This window comes from Chiloscyllium punctatum, chromosome 14 (genome assembly GCF_047496795.1).
Source record: "Chiloscyllium punctatum isolate Juve2018m chromosome 14, sChiPun1.3, whole genome shotgun sequence".
Lineage (NCBI taxonomy): Eukaryota > Metazoa > Chordata > Chondrichthyes > Orectolobiformes > Hemiscylliidae > Chiloscyllium > Chiloscyllium punctatum.
Window position 1 is genome coordinate 77,874,153 of NC_092752.1, and position 9,968 is coordinate 77,884,120.

The 9,968-nt window shown below is 50.1% G+C and overlaps 1 long non-coding RNA gene across 1 annotated transcript in view; it reads left to right on the forward strand.

The window, feature by feature from the left end:
• The first annotated feature begins 238 nt into the window (after positions 1-238).
• LOC140485497 (uncharacterized) overlaps positions 239-9,968 on the forward strand; it is a 30,942-nt gene continuing 21,212 nt past the window's right edge. Inside the window, exon 1 of the long non-coding RNA XR_011962360.1 lies at positions 239-352. This is a non-coding gene — a long non-coding RNA (uncharacterized lncRNA). The remainder of the gene's footprint in view (positions 353-9,968) is intronic.

Below are 9,968 nucleotides of genomic sequence, written 5' to 3' on the forward strand. Positions count from 1 at the left end.
GTGGTATCCCTCACTGTGTGGGTCTAATTGCTGCCTCTGTCAGCGTTTCTCACTTTTGAAGCTACTCCAGACCATGAGCCAACAGAATTCGTCACTCCAGAGAGATGAGGCAGCACAGGTCAGGAATGGAGACTGGGATTTTCCAGATCTCTCTGGGGCTCAGTGCCATTCTATATGTGTAACCCTCAAAGCATTAGTATAATTTTCCATTCTGCCTATTTCTGTGTCTTCTCCAGGTACTCATGGAGTTCCTGACTCAATAGACTTGCCAACTGCTGGTTGGGACGATGGTTGGTCAGCCAGAAAGACAAAGTCAGGGAGTTCGGGAGTCTTCAATAAATCCTGCTGCCAGGTAAGATCATTCCTGTGCACAGAGCAGAAAGTAATAAGGGGGACCCAAACATCAGCTAACAAGACATGACATAGAGAAAGTGCTGGAGGGGGAGCACAGTACAGACACAACCCAGGCTCAATCACCACGCCTTGCTGCAAGTTATGTTGTAATGAGACAGCATCAGGAGTTCCCAGTTATCAGTCCAGGCCTGTGCTTTCTTAGGGAGCATCAGAACAACTGAGGGGAAAGCAGGCCTCCCCCGAGAGTGTGGTAATGCTGCCTGGGATCTTTCTGTTCCCTATTCCTTCTCCAACACTGTATCTTTGGCTTGTATTGAGAACCAGTTTCTTCAATCATTCTAACTCCTATAACAGTTCCTATCTCTGTCATCTCCTTCCCTCTCACCAATTATTTCACATATGTGAAACCTCCAGTCCAGATGACCATCGTATCGTTGTAACTTGCTTCAGTCTCTACAACATGCCTTGTCTCGATAGTCTCCTCCTCCAATAACTGGAGACATAGGGTCTGTTTTTTTGCGGCATGACCATTCGGCCAAGGTTCCCTAAATGGAATAAGTCGCGTTTGCCTGTGTTTGGCTCATATCCCTTCAAATCTTCTCCTCTCCATGTACCAGCCCGAGGGTCTTTTCCATGTTGTAATTGTACTTGTTTTCACCATTCCCTCTGGCAGTCCGTTCCATCTATGCACCATCCTCTGTGGATAATGTTGCCCCCCAGCTCCCTCTTTAAATCCTTGCTCTCACACCTCACGTTTATGCCCCCTGCTATGGACTCACCTACCCTTGGCAATTCCCCTTACATAGACCCTACTTGGTTTCATAAACCTTTATAAGGTCACCCCGTGGCCTCCCCTGCCCAGGAGAAATATAGACGACAGTGTTACCAATATCTCCAACTCATGTACTCAATGCTCTGACCAATGAAGGCAAGTGTGCCAATTGCCGCATTCAACACCCTGTCACCCTGTGATGCCAGTCCAAGGAACAATGTAACTGCACTCCTTGGTCTCTCCCTTTTCTACAACACTGCCCAGGGTCCGACCATTAACTGTGTTAGTCCTCCCTGGTTTGTCTGAACTAAATCCAACACCTGAATTAAATTCCATCTTTCATTCCGTGGCCCACTGGCCCAGTTGATTAACATCCCCTTCGATAACTATATTCCCTGCCCACTCTTCCACTAATCTTGGTATCCACAAACATACTAACAGGGACTCCTATATTTTCACTCAGATTGTTTATGTAAATGGTGCACAACAGTGGTCCCAGCACCAATCCTTATAACACACTGCTGGTCAGAGGCCCCAGTCTGAACTTAACCCTCTCCCACCATCCGCTGTCTCCCACTGTCATCCCATTTTGTATCCAGTTGGCTAGCTCTCCCTGATCCCTTGTGATCTACCCTTACTAACCAATGTATCATGCTACACCCTGAACAGGGTTTGCGGAAGCCAGAAACAACGTCTGTTGCTCTGCCTTCGTCTATCTTTTTGGTCACATCTTGAGCAAACTCCAGTCCAGTTTGTGAGACATGTTTTCCCACGCACAAAGCCATGCTGGCTGTCCGTAATCAGGCCTTATCTTTCCAAATGCATGGACGGCCTACCTCTCAGAATGACCCCCACCAACTGACCCACCCTGATGTCTCGCTCATCAGTCTGTAGTTCCCTAGCTTTCTCTTCCAGCCTTTCTTAATTAATGACACAACATTATAATCATAGTCAGAGAGTCAGACCGCACTGTTTTTTTTAAACCTAACCATACTCTAAAACGGATCTCATCCCACCTACCTGTTCCTGGATCATATCCCTTAAAACCTTTCCTCTTCCTGTATTAATCCAAATGTCTTTTGAACATTGTAATTGTCCCCATGTTCACCCCTTCCTTGGGAAGTTCACTTCACACACAGCCCACCCTCTGTGTAACAATGTGCCTCTCGTGTCTTTTTTTTTAAATGTCTCTCCTCTAAACTTAAAAATGTAGTGCCTTGTCTTGAAACTCCCCTGTCCATGGGAAAAGTCAACTCCCATTAACTCTATCTATCCCCCTCATGATTTTATAAATTTCTATGAGGTCATCTGTCAACATTCAGATTTCAGTGAAAAATACCAACCTATTCAGCCTTTCTTTATACTGAAGCCTTTCGTACCCAGCCACATCCCAGTAAACCTCCTCCCAACCCTTTCCAGCTGAATAATATCCTTCCTATAACTGGGCGACCAGATCTGGACACAGTATTCCAGAAGAGGACTCACCAATGGCCTGTATAATCTCAATGCGACTTCCCAACTCCTATATCCAAAGGACTGAGCAATGAAAGCAAGTGAGGCAAGCACCTTTTTTAAAACTATCCTGTCTCTCCATGTTGCAAACTTCAAAGAATTATGTAGCTGAACCCTGAGGTCCCTCTGTTCTACAACACTACCGAAGGTCCTACCATTAATTGTATAAGTCCTGCCCATGTTTGTTGTACAAAATGCATGACCTCGCATTTATTCAGATTGAACTCCATCAACAGTTTTTCAGCCATTCACACATTTCATCAGGATCCCTTTGTAATCTCAGAAAACCTTCTTCACTGTCCACAATGCCACCCTCCAATCTAACAGCCTATCACATGCAGCTCTCTATGGGACAAATATCTCTGTTGGAGGCCCTACAATTTCTTCACCAGCTTCCCACAATGTCCTGAGATCTATTTGATCAGGTCCTGGGGATTTATCTACCTTTGTGTTTTAAAACCGTCAGCACCTCCTTTTCTATAATGTGGACTCATTTCAAGACATTGAGTCATAGAGACGTACAGCACAGAAACAGGCCCTTCGGACCAACTCCTGCATGACGTTTCTAGTCACATTTGCCACAATTTTGCCAATATCCCTCTGAACCCTTTGCTATTCATACACCCATCCACATGCCTTTTAAATGTATTTCTGTCAGCCTCCACTATTTGCTCTGGCAGCTTATTCCATCCACTCTGCGGGAGCCAGTTGTCCTTTAGATGCCTTTGAAAAGTTTCCCTCGCCTGGGGAAATGGCCTTGTCTATTGACCCTGTCAATGACCATCATGATTTTAAACCCCTTTTATCGGTTAACTCCTCAGCCTCCCATGTTCAACTGAAAACAGCCCCAGCCTATTCAGGCTTTTCCCTGAAGCACAAACCCTCCAACCCTGGCAACATCTTTGGTCATTTCTTCTGAACCCTCTCATGTTCCACAACATCCTTCCGATGGCATTGAGACTAGAATTGCACACAGTATTCCAATAGTGGTCAGGCCAAACACTGTTTAATTCCCTGAGTGCCCCAGTCTTTATCCACAGTAATTTCCAAAGTGAAATATTTGTTTCAGATCTTGTAGTTTCACACATCGTTGCCTTCATTGATCATTAAGGAGACCGGGATTGTCCCGAGCTCTTCTTTTGCTCTTAATACACTTGTAGAGTCTCTTTGGAGTCTCCTTAACGTTCTCTGCCAAAGGTATCTCATGTCCCCTTTTTACATTCCTGATTTCCATCCTAAGTGTATTTCTACAGCCCCGATGCTCCTGAAGGGATTCCCTTGAGTCAGCCAGTTATATCTGACATGTGATCCTTTTTTTCTTGACCACAGCCTCGAAATTCAGCCAGTGTTTCCTAACTCAGTCAGCATTGAGCTCCACACTAACAGGAACACGCTGGCGCTGAACGCTCCTTTTATCTCGGTTTTAAAATATTCCTACTTGCCAGACTTTCCTTTATCTGCAAATAGCCTCCCCAGATCTAATTTAAAAATTCCTGTCTAATACTCTCTTGCTCCATTGAATAACTTTAACTTGTGGACCAGGCCTGTCCTTTTCCATCGCTATTTTCAAACTAATACAATTGTGGTAACTTTCCAAAGTGCTCCCCCACTAACACCTCAGTCCCGTTCCCGACCTTGTTTCCCAAGGGGAGGTCAGGTTTAGCCCCATTCTCCAGTTGGGCCACTTACATAATGACTGGGAGTTTTCGGAACACACTTAACAAATTCCTTCCATCCAAATGCTTAACTTAGTAGCAATCCCAGTCCAGGTTTGGAACGGTTAAGATCCCCTATCATTACAACCCTATTATTCTAAGAGATATCTGAAATCTCCTGACATATTTGCTCCTCCATCTCCCATTGCCTATCGCTGTAGTCCGACCGTAGAAAACTGATGACCAATTTTTATTTCTCAGTTCCACTAATATTGTTTAACTGGGCGATCCTACATGAATACTCCCTCTAGGTACTGCTGGGATGTTTCCCCCAATCAAACCCACCAGCTCTCCTCCTGTTTTGCCTCCTGTTCTATCCTTCCTGTAGTATTTGTCTCCGGAACATTGAGCTGCTGCTCCTGTTGCTCCCTCAGCTGTGTTTCTGTAATATCTATGGGATCCCAATCCCATGTTCCCATCCATGCTCCGGGTTCATCTGCCTTATCTGTCTGGCCCTTTGTATTGAAATAATTGCAGTTTAATCCACCAGTTTTCCCTCATTGTCTGCTATGTTCTTGCCTGCCTTGTTTACTTATATTCCTCTCTTGAACATTTGTACCAGCCTCAACTTTCTTTCTGACCTTACGACCCTTTGGGGTCACACAGCCCTGCCAGACCAGTTTAAATCCTCTCGAGCAGCTCCAGCAACGTTCCCCACCAGGATGTGGGTCTCCCTCCTGCTCCCAGTTCAGGTGTATTCCCCGCCCTGTCTACCTGTGCTGACACCTTCAGACATCCAGGGACTTGCCCACCAAGGTCCCTGTATTCCTCAGTTCTCCAGGAGGACCTCCCATTCATGATGGATATCATTCATTTATTAGACTTCCCACAGTGCATTACCTCACAGTGACCAGAAGTAAACTCCATCTGCCATTACTCTGCTCAGTTTATCATCTGATCGATATCAGACTGCAGCCTGAGTCCATCCCCCTCACTGTGGACAACACCCTCACCTTTCATGTTATCTGCAAACCTACTAATGTTGCCTTCTGCTTTCACATCCGAGTGATTAATGTCCATAATGAACAGCAATGGCTCCTGCACAGATTCCTGTGGTACATTCGCTGGACAAAGGCTTTCAATCACAAAACCAACCCTCCACCAATAGTGGAGTTAATTTACCAACTTGCCTTGGATCCCACGGGATCTTCCCTTTGGGACCAGCCTTCCATGTGGACCTTGTCAAAGACCTTAATGAACTCCATATAAACCACATCATCTGCACTGCCCTCATCAATATCAGAGGACAGTCGTCTAGCAAATCCATACAGACAATCCCGAATGAAATTGTGGGGGTATCCGTTTTTGGCGAATACATTGTATCGGTGTTCTTCTTCCTCTTTTTGCAGTTCTGGTGTACTGCAGTGTGTGGCGGCCCTTTTGAACAGTGTCTTGATGCAACTTCTTTTGTGTGTGTTGGGGTGGTTGCTTTCGTAGTTCAGGACTTGGTCTGTGTGTGTGGCTTTCCTGTATACCTTTGTGGTGAATTCTCCGTTAGGTATTCTCTGTACCATCACGTCTAGGAATGGGAGTTGGTTGTCCTTTTCTTTCTCTCTAGTGAATCGGATTCCTGTGAGTGTGGCGTTGATGATCCGGTGTGTGTTCTCTATTTCTGTGTTTTTAATGATTACAAAGGTATCATCCACATATCTGACTCAGAGTTTGGGTTGAATTTGCAGTAAGACTGTTTGTTATAATCATTGCATTACCGCTTCTGCTATGAGTCCAGAGATGGGTGAGCCCATGGGGGTGCCGTTGATTTGTTCATATATTTGGTTGTTGAATGTGAAGTGTGTTGTGAGGCCCAGGTCCAGTAGTTTGAGTATGCCGTCTTTGTTGATAGGTTCACCGTCCTGTTGTCTGTTCTGTATGTCCAGCAGGTTGGCTATTGTTTCTCTGGCTAGGGTTTTGTCGATAGAGGTGAACAGTGCCGTTACATCGAATGAGACCGTAGTTTCTTCCTTGTCTATGTGTATATTTCTGATGATGTCCAAGAATTCCTGCGTTGACTGTACAGAGTATCTGGATCCGTTGATCAGGTGTTTCAGTTTCTGCTGTAGTTCTTTATCCAGTTTTTGTGATGGTGTCCCTGGTAGTGATACTATGGGTCTGGGTGGGATGTCTGGTTTGTGCACTTTGGGTAGTCCATAGAATCTGGGGGTGTTGTTGCTTTCAGTTTTCATTCTGTGTAGGTCAAACCTGGTTATCTGTCCTTTTTTTTGTAGTTTCCTCAGTGTGTTGTTTATCCTATTGGTGAGCTGTGGGGTGGGGTCAAACTCCACGCAACTTCATCCACAGATGCCTCAGGGAAAGACAATGGAATGAAAACATACCACGACCCAAAGGACTAGCCACACTACCATATATCAAGAACATTTCGGAACTGACAGTCAGATTACTGCGCACACCAGGACTCATAACAGCACACAAACCAACAGCCACTCTCAGACAACAACTCATCAGGACGAAGGACCCGATACCCAGCATGAGCAAAACCAATGTAGTGTACAAAACCCCATGCAAGGACTGCACAAAACACTACATAGGACAAACAGGAAGACAGCTAACGATCAGCATCCATGAACACCAACTAGCCACGAAACTACTAAGTATCCTTAGTAGCCACACACACAGATGACGAGCAACGTGAGTTCGACTGGGACAACAGTACTATTATAGGACAAGCCAAACAGAGAACAGCCAGGGAATTCCTCGAAGCATGGCACTCATCCACAGATTCAATCAATAAGCACATCGACCTGGACCCAATATACCAACCACTGCAGCGGACAGCTGGAACTGACAACCGGAAGCAGCAGATACAAATCACTAAGTGTCAGAGGAAAGATCATCGAAGTGCTTCACAGGAGGCTCCCTGAGGAAGTCACCTAGACAGGGGACGAAACGTCCCTCCCTCTCTCTGTGTGTGAGCATGTCCCTCCCTCACTGTGTGTGTGTGTTTGTGTGTGCGTATATCTGCGTGTCACCCTGCCTCACTTTGTGTGTGTATCCCCCCTCGCTTTCTGAGCACATGTCCCACCCTCGCTGTATCTGTGTGTCTCAACATCGCTATGTGTGTGTGCGTGTCCCACCCTCGCTGTGTGTGTGTGTGTGTGTGTGTGTGTGTGTGTGTGTGTGTGTGTGTGTGTGTGTGTGTGCGCGCCCCTCTTGCTGTGAGTGAGGGTGTCCTCCCCTCGATCTGTGTGTGTGTATGCATTTCACTCAGTCACTGGGTGTCTGTGTGTCCCTCCCTCACTGTGTGTGTGTGTGTGTGTGTGTCCCTCTCACTGTGTGCGCGTCACTCTTGCTCTGTGTGTGTGTCCTTCCCTCGCTGTGTCTGTGTGTGCCACTCCCCTGCTCTGTGTGTGTGTGTCCCTCCCTCGCTCTGTGTGTGTATGTGCCTCCCCTCGCTGTGTGTGTGTCCCTCTCTCGCTATGTGTGTCCCTCTCTCGCTGTGTGTGTCCCTCTCTCGCTGTGTGTGTCCCTCCCTCGCTATGTGTCCATGTGTATGTCCCTCCCTCGCTGTGTTTGTCCGTGTGTGTGTCGCTCCCTCGCTGTGTGTGTCCGTGTGTGTGTGTCCATCCCTCGCTGTGTGTGTCCGTGTGTGTGTCCCTCCCTCGCTGTGTGTATCTGTGTGTGCGTCCCCTCCTTCGCTGTGTGTGTGTGTCACTCTCTCACTGTGTGTGTCCCACGTTCGTTGTGTGTGCACGTGTCCCTCCCTTGCTCTGTATTTGTGTGTGTGTATCTGTGCGTGTCCCTCCCTCGCTTTGCGTGTGTGTTTCCATCCCTTGTGTGTCTGTGTGTGTGCACGCATGTGAAATCCCTCCCTTTCTCTGTGTATGTGTGCGTGCCCCTCCCTCGCTTTGCATGTGGGTGTCCATCCCGTGTGTGTGTATGCATGTCCCTCCCTCGCTTTGCACGTGTGTATATGTATTTGTGCATGTCCCTCGCTCGCTGTGTGTGTGTATTTGTGCATGTCGTTCCTTCGCTTTGCATGTGTGTGCGCCCTCTCACTTTCTGTGCACATGCCCTCTTCCTCGACATGTTTGTTTGTCCCTCCCTTGCTGTGTGTGCGCGTTTCTCCCTTGCTCTGTGATTGTGTGTGTGTGTGTGTGTGCGTATGTGTCCCTCCTCCGCTTTGTGTGTGTGTGTGTGTCCCTGTCCCTCGCAGTGTGTTTGTCCCTCCCTCACTGTGTATCTGCGTGTATTCCCCTCACTGTGTGTGTTTGCGTGTCCCTCCTTCACTTTGCGTGTGTGTGTGTCCCTGTCCCTCACTGTGTGTGTCCCTCCCTCACGGTGTGTGTGCTTGTCCCTCCTTCGCTGTGTGTCCCTCCCTCGCTATGTCTGTGCATGTCGCTCCCTCGCTGTGTGTCTCAGCGTGTCCCTCCCTGGCTTTGCGTGTGTGTCCGTCCCTTGTGTGTGTGTGCTTGTGTGCATGTCCCTCCCTTGCTCTGCGTTTCTGTGTGTAGGTGTGTGTGTGTGCCTCCCTTGCTTTGTGTGTCCGTGTATCCATCCCTTGTGTGTGTGAATCCGTGTCCCCCCCTTGCCGTGTCCGTGTGTCCCCCCCTTGCCGTGTCCGTGTGTCCCCCCCTTGCCGTGTCCGTGTGTCCCCCCCTTGCCGTGTCCGTGTGTCCCCCCCTTGCCGTGTCCGTGTGTCCACCCCTTGCCGTGTCCGTGTGTCCCCCCCTTGCCGTGTCCGTGTGTCCCCCCCTTGCCGTGTCCGTGTGTCCCTCCCTTGCCGTTTCCGTGTGTCCCCCCCTTGCCATGTCCGTGTGTCCCCCCCTTGCCGTGTCTGTGTCCCCCCCTTGCCGTGTCTGTGTCCCCCCCCTTGCCGTGTCTGTGTCCCCCCCCTTGCCGTGTCCGTGTGTCCCCCCCCTTGCCGTGTCCGTGTGTCCCCCCTTGCCGTGTCCGTGTGTCCCCCCCTTGCCGTGTCCGTGTGTCCCACCCCTTGCCGTGTCCGTGTGTCCCCCCTTGCCGTGTGCGTGTGTCCCCACTTGCCGTGTGCGTGTGTCCCCCCCTCGCCGTGTGCGTGTGTCCCCCCCCTCGCCGTGTGCGTGTGTCCCTCCCCTCGCCGTGTGCGTGTGTCCCCCCCCTCGCCGTGTGCGTGTGTCCCCCCCCTCGCCGTGTGCGTGTGTCCCCCGCCTCGCCGTGTGCGTGTGTTCCCCCCTCGCCGTGTGCGTGTGTCCCCCCTCGCCGTGTGCGTGTGTCCCCCCCTCGCCGTGTGCGTGTGTCCCCCCCCTCGCCGTGTGCGTGTATCCCCCCCCTCGCCGTGTGCGTGTTTCCCCCCCCTCGCCGTGTGCGTGTTTCCCCCCCTCGCCGTGTGCGTGTTTCCCCCCCCTCGCCGTGTGCGTGTGTCCCCCCCCTCGCCGTGTGCGTGTGTCCCCCTCCTCGCCGTGTGCGTGTGTCCCCCCCTCGCCGTGTGCGTGTGTCCCCCCCCTCGCCGTGTGCGTGTGTCCCCCCCCTCGCCGTGTGCGTGTGTCCCCCCCCTCGCCGTGTGCGTGTGTCCCCCCCCTCGCCGTGTGCGTGTGTCCCCCCCCTCGCCGTGTGCGTGTGTCCCCCCCTCGCCGTGTGCGTGTGTCCCCCCCCTCGCCGTGTGCGTGTGTCCCCCCCCCGCC